This window comes from Lepisosteus platostomus, chromosome 5, assembly GCF_059453375.1.
Source record: "Lepisosteus platostomus isolate fLepPlt1 chromosome 5, fLepPlt1.hap1, whole genome shotgun sequence".
In the NCBI taxonomy this organism is placed as follows: Eukaryota; Metazoa; Chordata; class Actinopteri; order Semionotiformes; family Lepisosteidae; genus Lepisosteus; species Lepisosteus platostomus.
This window is the reverse complement of record NC_142615.1, coordinates 68,477,223-68,490,774: the sequence shown is the minus strand read 5'-3', so window position 1 is coordinate 68,490,774 and position 13,552 is coordinate 68,477,223. Positions and strand designations below refer to the sequence as shown.

Sequence of the window (13,552 nt, the reverse complement as noted above, 5' to 3'; positions counted from 1 at the left end):
TTCGGGCGAGACGTAAAACCAAGGTCCCGATTCTATCTGGTCATTAAAAAGCCCAGAGAGTAGGCTGTTCCTGATGTTTGGGCCAAAACTTCATTAATCAGTTCTCCTCCACACTGATAGCTCACCCAGGTGGGACTGCACACTGGTGGGGATGGAGGGGATCCCCCTGACCTGTCGAGTGCTTTGAGTGGAGTGTCCAGAAAAGCGCTCGATACAGGATCATTATTTTCTGGAGGAAAGACCAGTGGAAGAAAGAAGACTGTACAGTTTGGGTTTGAAAGAAGAAAGACATCATTTAAAAATCTAAATGTTGAGATTGATTAGAGTTAGCATGCCCCTATAAATAATTATATCTTTATTTATTTTGGCTCGAGTGATGAGGTAGTTTTGCATGTTTGTTGTCAGAGCCAGTGAAGATCAAAAAAGGAAACAAATATTCGCCATTTGTCAAGTGACCAAAGCCCTGCTTCCATCGGCATGTTGGAGACCGGACAATGCCTGCAGGTGGTCGCTTGTCATCTTGGGTCTTCACACCCAGCAATGTCAGTTTTAGCAGGTTTTGATTTATTAATATGGGATTAAATGTACAATGCAAAATATAAACACAATACTGAGAAAAAGGATCCCATGTTTTTCATCTCTAAATTTATATCTTCTCCCTCCAACACCCCCCCCCAAGATGATAGTCTATGCCCTATTCCTCATATTCACCCAATTCATCACACTCAGGAAACTTGGAGAGAAATCGGACTCAATGAGTGAATGACACTGGTGACCAGCGCTATTATGTCATCAGCTGCCACTTTCCAAGACCTTCCAAGTTCCTCCACCGGCATTGTGGACCTGGCAGAGCAAAAGACAGTTCTGAAATCCTAAAATACAAGGTCCTGTTGGCACTGGCAAACACGGTCCCCCTCTGATGGGCCACAGCCTAGATCGATGATGAGATCTGAGTGTTAGGGCCTTGGCAGGAGAGGCCAGCTCCTACTGAACTCAACATGTAGAGACTGATGTTGACCTGACTGCACTGTGCAGTTCCCAGCCCTCCCACGGTGCTACAGCTTATTTGCCAACTTTCCTTCGGGACAACACATCCTCAGCGGTACTGTGCCACTTGCTGTGCTTTTTACTCTCCAGAGCTGAGACCCGTTGAACACTTGTTCTGAGACTTTCTGACTTAGAGACCATTGAACAGGCATCTACCTGTCCAGGTTCTACAGAAGGAACGGAAGAGTATCCCACAAGACAGCACGTGCAGCCAGGTGCAGTTCTTACACTGTGGGTGTAAAGTTTGTGTTGTATCTAACGGTTTCCACACATTAGTAGTCTGCCACTTCCACCGAAGGTACCCTGGTGGATCAGTCATTTTGATAGCCGATTTTAAAATGTGTCATGAATTTGCCCATCATTTCTGCTCAGTAATATATCGGTGCACAAAAGATCACACACTGAACACAGTTCTGTCCCACTGTGATCACACACCGAACACACTACTACGCCACTGTGATCACACACCGAGCACACTACTGCGCCACTGGGATCACTCACTGAGCACACTACTGCGCCACTGGGATCACTCACCGAGCACACTACTGCGCCACCGGGATCACACACCGAACACACTACTGCGCCACCGGGATCACACACCGAGCACAGTACTGTCCCCCTGGGATCACACACCGAGCACAGTACTGTCCCCCTGGGATCACACACCGAGCACAGTACTGTGCCACTGTGATCACACACCGAACACAGTACTGTGCCACTGTGATCACACACCGAACACAGTACTGTGCCACTGTGATCACACACCGAACACAGTACTGTGCCACTGTGATCACACACCGAACACAGTACTGTGCCACTGTGATCACACACCGAGCACAGTACTGTGCCGCTGGGATCACACACTGAACACAGTACTGTGCCACTCTGGTCACACACTGAGCACAGTACTGTGCCGCTCTGATGACACACAGAGCACAGTACTGTGCCGCTCTGATGACACACAGAGCACAGTACTGTGCCACTCTGGTCACACACTAAACACTAGAGTCCCACGCTGAACACAATACTGTCCCACTGTGACAACACGCCGAAAACAGTACTGTGCCACTGGGATCACACGCCAAACACAGTACTGTACCCCTCTGATGACACACTGAACACTGTACTGTCCCCCTGTGATCACACACTGAACACAGCACTGTGCCACTGTGATCACACACTGAACACAGCACTGTGCCACTGTGATCAGACACCGAACACACTACTATGCCACTGTGATTACTCACTGAACACAATACTGTCCCCTTTTAGTTGACACACTGAACACAGTACTGTCCCCCACTGATGACACAGTGAACACTGTACTGTCCCACTGTGATCACACACAGAACACAGTACTGTCCCATTTTAGTTGACACACTCAACACAGTACTGTGCCACGGTGATGACACACTGAACACAGTACTGTTCCACGGTGATGACACACTGAACACAGTACTGCCCCCCTCTGATGACAGTACTGTCCCACTGTGACAACACGCTAAACACAGTACTGTCCTACTCTGATCACACACTGAACACAGTTCTGTCCCACTGTGTCTGTATGAACCCCTGTCTCTCTCAGTGCAGTGTTCATGTACTGGAGTGTCTAATCAGCGTGTCTGTATGAACCCCTCTCTCTCTCAGTGCAGTGTTCATGTCCTGGAGTGTCCAGTCAGTGTGTCTGTATGAACCCCTCTCTCTCTCAGTGCAGTGTTCATGTCCTGGAGTGTCCAGTCCGTGTGTCTGTATGAACCCCTCTCTCTCTCAGTGCAGTGTTCATGTCCTGGAGTGTCCAGTCTGTGTGTCTGTATGAACCCCTCTCTCTCTCTCAGTGCAGTGTTCATGTACTGGAGTGTCCAGTCAGTGTGTCTGTATGAACCCCTCTCTCTCTCAGTGCAGTGTTCATGTACTGGAGTGTCCAGTCAGTGTGTGTGTATGAACCCCCCTCTCTCTCAGTGCAGTGTTCATGTACTGGAGTGTCCAGTCAGTGTGTGTGTATGAACCCCCCTCTCTCTCAGTGCAGTGTTCATGTACTGGAGTGTCCAGTCAGTGTGTGTGTATGAACCCCCCTCTCTCTCAGTGCAGTGTTCATGTACTGGAGTGTCCAGTCAGTGTGTGTGTATGAACCCCCCTCTCTCTCAGTGCAGTGTTCATGTACTGGAGTGTCCAGTCAGTGTGTCTGTATGAACCCCTCTCTCTCTCAGTGCAGTGTTCATGTACTGGAGTGTCCAGTCAGTGTGTCTGTATGAACCCCTCTCTCTCAGTGCAGTGTTCATGTACTCTCTCTCTCAGTGTTAATATGAGATGTGTCTCTCTCTCCAGCTACACCTCTCTGATCTCCATGGCCTGCCAGATCTCCTCCGGGATGAAGTTCCTGGCCTCCCTGAACTTTGTGCACCGGGACCTGGCGACCCGGAACTGCCTGGTGGGGGAGGGCGGCGCCATCAAGATCGCTGACTTCGGCATGAGCCGCAACCTGTACGCCGGCGACTACTACCGCATCCAGGGCCGCGCGGTGCTGCCCATCCGCTGGATGGCCTGGGAGTGCATCCTCATGGTACGTCTCCCGTCGGGGTCCCCCACGCCCCCGGACTGGGGTCACTGCTGCTGGGGTGACCTCCTGCTACAGCATCGCCTGAGCACTGGGGGTACCCTCCGATGTGGGGGCGTTCGGGGTGACCCTGTGTGTCTGTGTGTGGGGGCGATTGTGCATCTGTTTGTGGGGGCATTCAGGGTGACCCTCTGTGTCTGTGTGTGGGTGCGGCCCTGTGCGTCTGTGTGTGTGGGTGCGTTCTGGGTGACCCTGTGCGTCTCTGTGTGGGGGTGTTGGGGGTGACCCCATGTGTCTGTGTCCCCAGGGGAAGTTCACCACGGCCAGCGATGTGTGGGCATTCGGGGTGACCCTCTGGGAGATGCTGAGGCTGTGTAAGGAGCAGCCCTACGCCTCCATGACAGATGAGCTGGTGATCGAGAACGCTGGAGAGTTCTTCAGAGACCAGGGCAAGCAGGTAACAGCCACACCTGGCCAGGAGTACCTGTACCTGTCTCTCTCTCATGTCCTGCAGGCTAACCTGTCTCTCTCCAGGTGTACCTGTTGTACAGACTGACCTGTCTCTCTCCTGTCTCCTGTCCTGCAGGCTGACCAATCTCTCTCTCTCCTCTCTCCTGTCCTGCAGGCTGACCCATCTCTCTCTCTCTCTCCTGTCCTGTAGGCTGACCCGTCTCTCTCCTCTCTCTGCTCTCTCCTGTCCTGCAGACTCACCCCTCTCTCTGCTCTCTCCTGTCCCCAGGTGTACCTGTCCCGGCCGGAGGTGTGTCCGCAGGGCCTGTACGAGCTGATGCTGAGCTGCTGGAGCCGGGAGTCCAGGGAGCGGCCGTCCTTCCCAGTTCGCTCCTGATCAATTCACTGTGACTGGCCCAGGTCAGTATCTCCATGTGATCAATCACTACTGATCCATTCACTGTGACTGGCCCAGGTCAGTATCTCCATGTGATCGATCACTCCTGATCAATTCACTGTGACTGGCCCAGGTCAGTACACTGTCCAGTCCTGTTAGACCAGGTGGACAGCTGTTCTGGTGGTTCAGGTCCAGTCTATCTGGTCCAGTGGTTCAGGTCCGGTCCTGTTAGACCAGGAGGACAGTTTTGGGGTACCGGCTCCTCGTCTCTGCGCCCCGGTGTGCAGGAGAGACGCGTCAAACACCGTCCACAGGGGGCGCCGCTGTGCTGTATCGCACCTCCAGCTACAGGGGGCGCTGCTGTGCAGAGCAGGACAGGAGCAGGTGGAGTCAGTCCAGGGTGTTCTGGGGGACGGGGGGCTCGGCCGGCCAGCGTTGAGGTTTAGGGGTGAGGGCGGCGGGGCAGGGGTGTGAATACTACCCCAGGGGCGTGGGCGCTGTAGGTACTGCTGTCGTGACACACTGGATGTCTGTGTTTTTTTCCTTCTTCTTCGCCGACTACTAATGTTGTACATAGCGTACGGGACAGATTGCTACACTAATATATGGAGACGTTGGTGCGTTCCCCGTCTGCGGTCCTCGCGCTGCCTCAGGGCGGCGCTGGCATGTCGAAGGCTCTCGGGTTCGTCTGGTTCTTGTCGTGAATCTTTTTGTAGAAGTTTTAATAAAGTAACATTTTCAGATAACTGGGTGTCCTGTTCTGCTTTCTGCATCCCGAGTGATCGACTGCCCCTGCTGCTGCCTGGAAGTCATCAGTTAAAGGGTATCTGCTTCAACAACAGGGCTGTGCGGCTTGTTCCCCACCCCCGCCCCTCTCTGTGTACAGCAGTGTCTCCGGTATCAGCTTCAACACTGGCTGGGTACAGAGAAGGGAGAACTGGCGAGGAGCGTGGCTCCGATCTTATCCTTGATCCAATCATGGCTCTAATTCCTGTAATTTATGAGAGAGCACAATCACAAAGCGCCTAAAACTGTACAACTCTAAGGTTTAGAAAACGTTTTTACAGAAGCTATCCAGACAGTTTGGGGTCATGCGTTCGTTTGAACCAGCTGGGGATTCTGTATGACTCTGACAGACACACTGATTCCAGGTGAGAGATTCACACTGAGGTGACCTGTCTCCAGCTGTATGACCCTGACAGACACACTGATTCCAGGTGAGAGACTCACACTGAGGTGACCTGTCTTTCAGCTCTATGACAGATTCCAGGTGAGAGCTATACTGAGCTGAGCTGTATGAGCCCTCTTTAGATTCTGATAAGTTTTCTCTACACATCAAAGACGCAGCTCCTTCAATGTCTCCCTCTCCACACTCTGCAGATCGCTACTGAATCCTATTGGTTGCCATGCTGCCTGATAGTCTGGCTCCTTCCTAGGACTTGTGCTCCTCTTGCGTCATCAGGCACTGTACCCCCACGTTCACAGTCCTTGGTGTTCCCAGAGACAGAGTGTCAATGATAAGGTCACTTCCTCCCCAGCTTCCAGTCATACCCATCTGGCTCCAGTCTGGTGTAGTGTCGTCCCCTAGCGTTAACCCACAGTGGACACTCCATCTGGGTCCGTTCTGGTGCAGTGTCGTCCCCTAGTGTTAACTCACATTGGAACCTCCATCTGGCTCCAGTCTGGTGGCGTGTCGCCCCCTAGCGTTAACCCACAGTGGACACTCCATCTGGCTCCAGTCTGGTACAGTGTCATCCCCTAGCGTTAACCCACAGTGGACACTCCATCTGGCTCCAGTCTGGTGCAGTGTCGTCCCCTAGCGTTAACCCACAGTGGACACTCCATCTGGCTCCAGTATCGTCCCCTAGCGTTAACCCACAGTGGAACCTCCATCTAGGTCCGTTCTGGTGCAGTGTCGTCCCCTAGCGTTAACCCACAGTGGACACTCCATCTGGCTCCAGTCTGGTGCAGTGTCGTCCCCTAGCGTTAACCCACAGTGGAACCTCCATCTGGCTCCAGTCTGGTGCCGTGTCGTCCCCTAGCGTTAACCCACAGTGGACACTCCATCTGGCTCCAGTCTGGTGTCGTGTCGTCCCCTAGCGTTAACCCACAGTGGAACCTCCATCTGGCTCCAGTCTGGTGTCGTGTCGTCCCCTAGCGTTAACCCACAGTGGACACTCCATCTGGCTCCAGTCTGGTGTCGTGTCGTCCCCTAGCGTTAACCCACAGTGGAACCTCCATCTGGCTCCAGTCTGGTGTCGTGTCGTCCCCTAGCGTTAACCCACAGTGGAAACTCCGACTGGCTCCAGTCTGGTGCAGTGTCGTCACCTAGCGTTAACCCACAGTGGACACTCCATCTGGCTCCAGTCTGGTGCAGTGTCGTCCCCTAGCGTTAACCCACAGTGGACACTCCATCTGGCTCCAGTCTGGTGCAGTGTCGTCCCCTAGCGTTAACCCACAGTGGACACTCCGACTGGCTCCAGTCTGGTGCAGTGTCGTCCCCTAGCGTTAACCCACAGTGGACACTCCATCTGGCTCCAGTCTGGTGCAGTGTCGTCCCCTAGCGTTAACCCACAGTGGACACTCCATCTGGCTCCAGACTGGTGCAGTGTCGTCCCCTAGCGTTAACCCACAGTGGACACTCCATCTGGCTCCAGTCTGGTGCAGTGTCGTCCTCTAGCGTTAACCCACAGTGGGCACTCCATCTGGCTCCAGACTGGTGCAGTGTCGTCCCCTAGCGTTAACCCACAGTGGACACTCCATCTGGCTCCAGTCTGGTGCAGTGTCGCCCCCTAGCATTAACCCACAGTGGACACTCCGTCTGGCTCCAGTCTGGTGCAGCGTCGTCCCCTAGCGTTAACCCACAGTGGACACTCCATCTGGCTCCAGTCTGGGGTCGTGTCGTCCCCTAGTGTTAACCCACAGTGGAAACTCCGACTGGTTCCCATCGCTCTGGCCGGCGTTTGTTTTTTATCCTCGTTGTTTCAGTCGTGACAAAAGGACCAGAAGAACTGGACGCTTGCATTGAAGCCCGATCCCACTGAAGCTGCTCCAAGTTCCTCATTCTTATCACTCGTTATTAAATCCTTCTGTTCACCACGTGGAATCAGCAAGCAGTCACCCGTCATCTGTTCCTATGTCTGGCGTCGGGCAGCCCAAATCTCCCGTCTGCCCTTCAGGCAATGTGAATCTCAGACGCTCCCATCACACCCTCGATCAGTGATCAGTGATTAAATGCTTGTGAATAACCCAATGGGCCTGTTGAACCAAAATCTCTCACTGGAGGGCTGCATCAGTGGTGGGGCTTCAGCCTCATCCTCGTGGTCAGGATGCCTCGCCTTGCGCTTATATCTCTGTCACATTGATTATGATTTATAATAATGTGATAATGTTGCTTTATTGACCCTATACAATTTCTTGCATTAGCTTGCTCTCCATGAGACAGATACACAGACAGGGAGAGAAGCTGGGGGTCAGAGTGCAGGGTCAGACATTGGACAGCGCCCCTGGAGCAGTTGGGGTGAAGGGCCTTGCTCAGGGGCCCAATGGAGTAGGATTCCTCTGCTGGCTGCGGGATTTGAACCGGCAACCTTCCAGCCACAGGAACAGATCCTCAGCCACAGAGCCACCGCTCCGCCCCAGAAGAGTACTGACATTCCCTGACCAGGAATCGAACCCGGGCCGCGGCGGTGAGAGCGCCGAATCCTGACCACGAGACCACCAGGGACACTACAGCGACACTTGACTGCATAGCTGAAAGATCACTCCCTGTAGCGCAACAAGCTTGCAAAGCCCCATTAACACTTCTTCTATTTCGTGTCTCCCCGCAGGAATCACGTTATGGGACGCCGAGACGCTGCAGAAAGACATCGACGTGCGTCCTCAGCCGAACACAGATTTCCAGATCATTGCGTCCGACTCCACGGAGGACAAGGCGTCCGCTCTGAATGTGGAGGCCTCCCTGGAGGTGAGCTTCCTCTGTGGGCTGGTCTCGGTGAAGGGCTCGGCGAGTTACCTGAACGACAAGAAGACCTCGAAGAAGCAGTCGCGGGTCACCCTGCAGTACCGCACCACCACGTGCTTCGAGCAGCTCACCATGGACCGCTGAGGAGCCAGAAACGTACAGCACAGCAACGTCTTCCAGGAGGGGTCGGCCACGCACGTCGTCACGGCAGTGCTGTACGGCGCGCAGGCCTTCTTCGTCTTCGACCGGGAGGTTTCGGCAGAGGAGAAGCAGCAGGACGTCCAGGGCAGTCTGCACGCGGTGATAAAGATGATCCCGTGTGTGTCGATCGAAGGCGAAGCCTCCCTCAGAATGACGGACGAGGAACGCCAGCAGGCGGACAAGTTCAACTGCAATTTCTACGGGGATTTTGCTCTGGAAAAGAATCCGGTGACGTTCCATGACGCCATCAAGGTCTATTCATCTCTCCCACACCTGCTTGGAAAAGACGGAGAGCACACCGTGCCCATGAAAGTCTGGCTTTACCCACTGACAAAACTGGACTCCCAGGCTGCCACAATCGTCAGGCAAATCAGCATCGGGTTAGTTCGCCGATCGCAGCGTATTTTAGACGAAATGGATGATTATATCGCGCGGTGCCAAGACCTGATGAAAGACGCGATTGCGATCCAGTTTCCAGAGATGAACCAGAAACTCCTGCGGTTTAAAGACCTGTGTGTGGAGTACAAGCTGGCCTTTCAGAGATCTCTGGCCAGGATGCTGCCGGTCATCCGCGGAGGAAGAGGGCTCGTCGACCTCCTGAGCGGGAGAGAGCGCTCCTCCTTCCGAAACACCCTGCTCGCGCAGTTCCTGGAAGACAAGGAGCGGGAGCTGAACGTGCTGAGATCTTACCTGCAGATCACGAGCGACGTCACCGTGGCCCCCTCCAGCAGTGACCTGGACCAAGTCGTGCTCGATTCGGCGAACGAGTACGTGGTGTGCTTTGTGTTTACATCGCTGAAGCAAAGGGAGCAATACCTAAACATCTTGGAAAGCTATCTGACCTCCTCCGAACGAGGGACGGGTGAAGAGCTAGCTCCTGATCTCGAGCCAGAGGGAAGACGGGGAAAATGGTTCAGGTCAGGGGAAGTCACAGCCCTGACGCGGGAGAACATCAGACTATTCCTAGACTTCAGGAGAGAGAACAAAGGCAGACCGAACAAGATCTGTATGGCGTCAATCGAAGACGAGGTCAACATCGGATCTTCCGTTTCCCTCTTCGAAAGGGGGGCTCTGGGCAGCAAGCACTTCAAGCTGCCTTCCCAGCCGGGGGTACCGGCCGTGCTGACAACTCTGCACGACTCCGTCCAGCTGGCGTTCCGCCCGCCGAAGTACGGCGCCGGCGAGATCGTGAGGTATCGGGTTCTGTACCAGAAGCCGGGCGACTCAGCTTGGGGGGAAGTGGACACCGATGACAACAAGCCAGAGTTCACCGTGTCGGGGCTGGACCTGAACGCTTCGTATCGATTCGGCTGCCGGGCGGTTTGCAAACCCGGAGTCGGCTGTGACAGCGACGCAACTCCTTCCTGCAAGACGCTTCCTTCAGCCCCCCAGAGCTCCTCCGCAGAAATCAACAGGACCAAACTCCATGACGGTCACCTGGGACATGCCCACCTCTGTGGGACAGGGAGTCAGCGTTACTTCCTACGAAGTTGCATACAGAGAGGTCTTCAAGGGGGCAACGGACGAGCAAGACAGCAAAACATGGACGAAGCTCAAAGCTAGAGGGAGGGTGTGCACTCTGGAGAACCTAAGGGGAAGGAAGTTCCTACATCATCCGGGTTTATTCCGACTGTGGCAAAGAAGGCAAGAGTCCACCGAGCCCCGAGACTCCAATAACAATCCCGAAGGACAGCAGAGTCAAGTCAGGGGACGTCAGTCGTGTTAAAGTACAGAGCGACCACTTCCTAAACTTCTCCACTTTGATAGAGTGCGGGCAGCCTTCCTTATACAGGCTGTCGCTGGAACAGGAGCCCACCGACGAGCAGCATTTCCAACGCTTCGCGTTCGGCAGGAAAGTAGAAGAAGGGAACAATAAGGTCATCATCCTTCTGGGGGCCACGGGGGCAGGGAAGACCACCCTCATCAACGCGATGATCAATTACATCAAGCTGATCCACGAGGAGACCAACCGCTCGCAGGCGGAGAGTCAGCCCTCCATCGTGACGTCCTACGAGCTCCACAACCAGAAGGGATTCCTCGTCCCCTACTCCCTCACGGTCATCGACATCCCGGGGTTCGGAGACACGCGGGGACTCTCTCAGGACAAGCTTATCACAGAGCAGGTGAAGCGTGGACCACACCGATGCCGTGTGCTTCTTGGTCCAGGCGTCCTGCAGGACACTGAACATGTTCCACACCGGCCGAGAACTCCTGCAGGACACTGAACACGTTCCACATCCTGCTACGACTGAGATGATTTAATGTCCACAGGGGAAAGTGTGGTTATAGATTATAAAGACCGCAGGACACCTCAGGGTTTGCAGACACAATGGTCAGACGAGAGAAGGCAGCGCTGCCTTTCCTGACCACATCTCCTTAGCAGAAGATCTGAACACAGATCAAACGCTTCTAAAGAAAAGCCGCTTCAAGAACAGTTCTCAACACGTCAGTGTGAATTTCAAATTGCATTTCAATGTTTTCTGTCTGGCGTCTGTACTTGGTAGATCCATACGCCAGTGAAAAATTAAAAATACCTTTCCTCTGAGTGACCTGTCGTGCTCTATTTCTGGGTGACCTTGGACATCATCCATCTCTACGAACGGTGTTGACTTCTGACTATTCTTGTGCACTCTCTCTCACCTGTATATAAAAGCACACTTCAGTCACCTGCAGGCGCGAGGCCCTGCTGACGAGAGACGCTCTGGTCCTTACCTTGGTGGTGGTGGAGGGGAGTCCTCATTCTGTAAAGCGCGTTGAGTGGAGAAAAGTGCTATGTAAGTGTAAGCAATTATTAATTTTACACAATTTCACCTAACACCCCCAAAGCTCAATGATAAAAAGACACTTACACAATTTCACCACAAAGCCCCCGAGCTCAATGATAAAAAGACACTTACACAATTTCACCACAAAGCCCCCAAGTTCTATGATAGACACTTTCACACAATTTCTCCACAAACCCCCCGAGCTCAATGATAAAAAGACATTTTTACAGAATTTCACCACAAAGCCCCCGAGCTCAATGATAAAAAGACACTTACACAATTTCACCACAAAGCCCCCAAGTTCTATGATAGACATTTTTACACAATTTCACCACAAAGCCCCCAAGCTCAATGATAAAAAGACACTTTTACACAATTTCACCTCAAACCCCCCGAGCTCAATGATAAAGACACTTTTACACAATTTTACCCCAAACCTCTGAGCTCAATGATAAAGAAACTTTTACACAATTGTAACACAAAGCCCCTGAGCTCAATGATAAAAAGACACGTTTACACAATTTGACCTCAAACACCCCGAGCTCAACGATAAAGACACTTTTACACAATTTCACCACAAAGCCCCCGAGCTCAACAATAACAAGTATTTTACACAATTTTACCTCAATGATAAAAAGACACTTTTACACAATTTGACCTCAAACCCCCCGAGCTCAATGATAAAGACACATTTACACAATTTCACCACAACCCCCTTGAGCACGATGATAAAAAGACACTTAGACAATTTCACCACAAACCCCCGAGCACAATGATAAAAAGACATTTTACACAATTTCACCACAAAGCCCCCAAGTTCTATAATAGACACTTGACACAATTTTACCTCAAACCCCCCCCGAGCTCAATGATAAAGACACTTTTACACAATTTTACAATGACAAGGACTTTTATACAATTTCACCTCAAACCCCCCGTGCTCAATGATAAACAGACACTTTTACACAATTTTACCTGAAACACCATGAGCTGAATGATAAAAACACACACTTATATCACCACTTACCTTGGTGGTGGTGGAGGGGAGTCCTCATTCTGTAAAGTACGTAGAGTGGAGTGTCCAGAAAAGCACTATATAAGTGTAAGGAATTATTAATATTACACAATTTCACCACAAACCCCCCAAAGCTCATTGATAAAAAGACACTTTTACAGAATTTCACCACAAACCCCCAGAGCACAGTGAAAGACACTTTTACACAACTTTACCACAAACCCCTCGAACTCAATGACACTTTTATACAATTTTACCACAAACCCTCTGAGCTCAAAGATAGACACTTTTACACAATTTCACCACAACCCCCTCGAGCTCAATGATAGACACTTTTACACAATTTCACCACAAACACCCTGAGCTCAATGATCAAGACACTTATACACAATTTCACCTCAAACCCCTCAACCTCAATGATAAAAACACCTGTACACAATGATAAGACTTTTACACAACTTTATCACAAACCACCCGAGCACAATGATAAACAGACACTTTTATACAATTTCACCTCAAACCCCCTGAGCTCAAGGATAAAACGATTTTTGCACAATTTTATCTTCAACACACACATCACATTCTCTCCACTGCACATATCATTTCCATACCTCCTCCCTCCTCATCCAATTTCTCTGGTTCCCTTCTCTCCAGCTTCTCTCTTCTTGACTCAGCATCCCTCAACAAACTAGTTACACGCATGAAACCCACCACATCTATTTTAGATCCCATTCCCACCACTTTATTCCAGTCCTGTTCTTCTCTCTGTCCCATTGTCCTCAATATTATACATGAATCCATGAGCACTGGTGTTGTACCAACAGTCCTCAAAACTGCTGCCATTACCCCCTTGCCAAAAAAGCTTAACATGGCTCTCAACAATCTTAATTTTCACCCCATCTCCAACTGACCCTTTCTTCCTAAAAGTCTAGAACGTGCTGTCACACTCCAGTTACATCACCACCGATCATCTAATAGCTTCTGATTCTGGTTCTCTCTCTATACTCATCCTTCTTGATCTCAGTGCTGCTTCTGACACTGTTGACCATGACATCTTACTTTCTCGTCCTGAGACTGTTTGGAGTTTCTGACACTGCCCTCAAATGGTTCAAATCTTACCTCACCGATCGCTTTGTCTCTCTCAATGGGTACAGGTCTG

The 13,552-nt window shown here is 51.7% G+C and overlaps 2 protein-coding genes, 1 long non-coding RNA gene, 1 other non-coding gene and 1 pseudogene across 9 annotated transcripts in view; 3 read left to right on the top strand and 2 right to left on the bottom strand.

Moving 5' to 3' along the window:
• LOC148671873 (uncharacterized) overlaps nucleotides 1-13,552 on the top strand; it is a 641,462-nt gene that overhangs the window by 203,754 nt on the left and 424,156 nt on the right. The window lies entirely within an intron of this gene.
• Nucleotides 1-13,552, bottom strand: part of LOC148671881 (GTPase IMAP family member 8-like) — a 423,522-nt gene that overhangs the window by 183,928 nt on the left and 226,042 nt on the right.
• On the top strand, nucleotides 4,463-5,194 carry LOC148671900 (uncharacterized). Its single transcript, XR_015937108.1, has 2 exons — nucleotides 4,463-4,612; nucleotides 4,686-5,194. It is a non-coding gene; the product is annotated as an uncharacterized LOC148671900 (long non-coding RNA).
• Nucleotides 5,427-13,552, top strand: part of LOC148671895 (uncharacterized) — a 55,470-nt pseudogene continuing 47,344 nt past the window's right edge.
• trnae-cuc (transfer RNA glutamic acid (anticodon CUC)) lies at nucleotides 8,104-8,175 on the bottom strand. Its single transcript has one exon. It is a non-coding gene; the product is annotated as a tRNA-Glu (tRNA).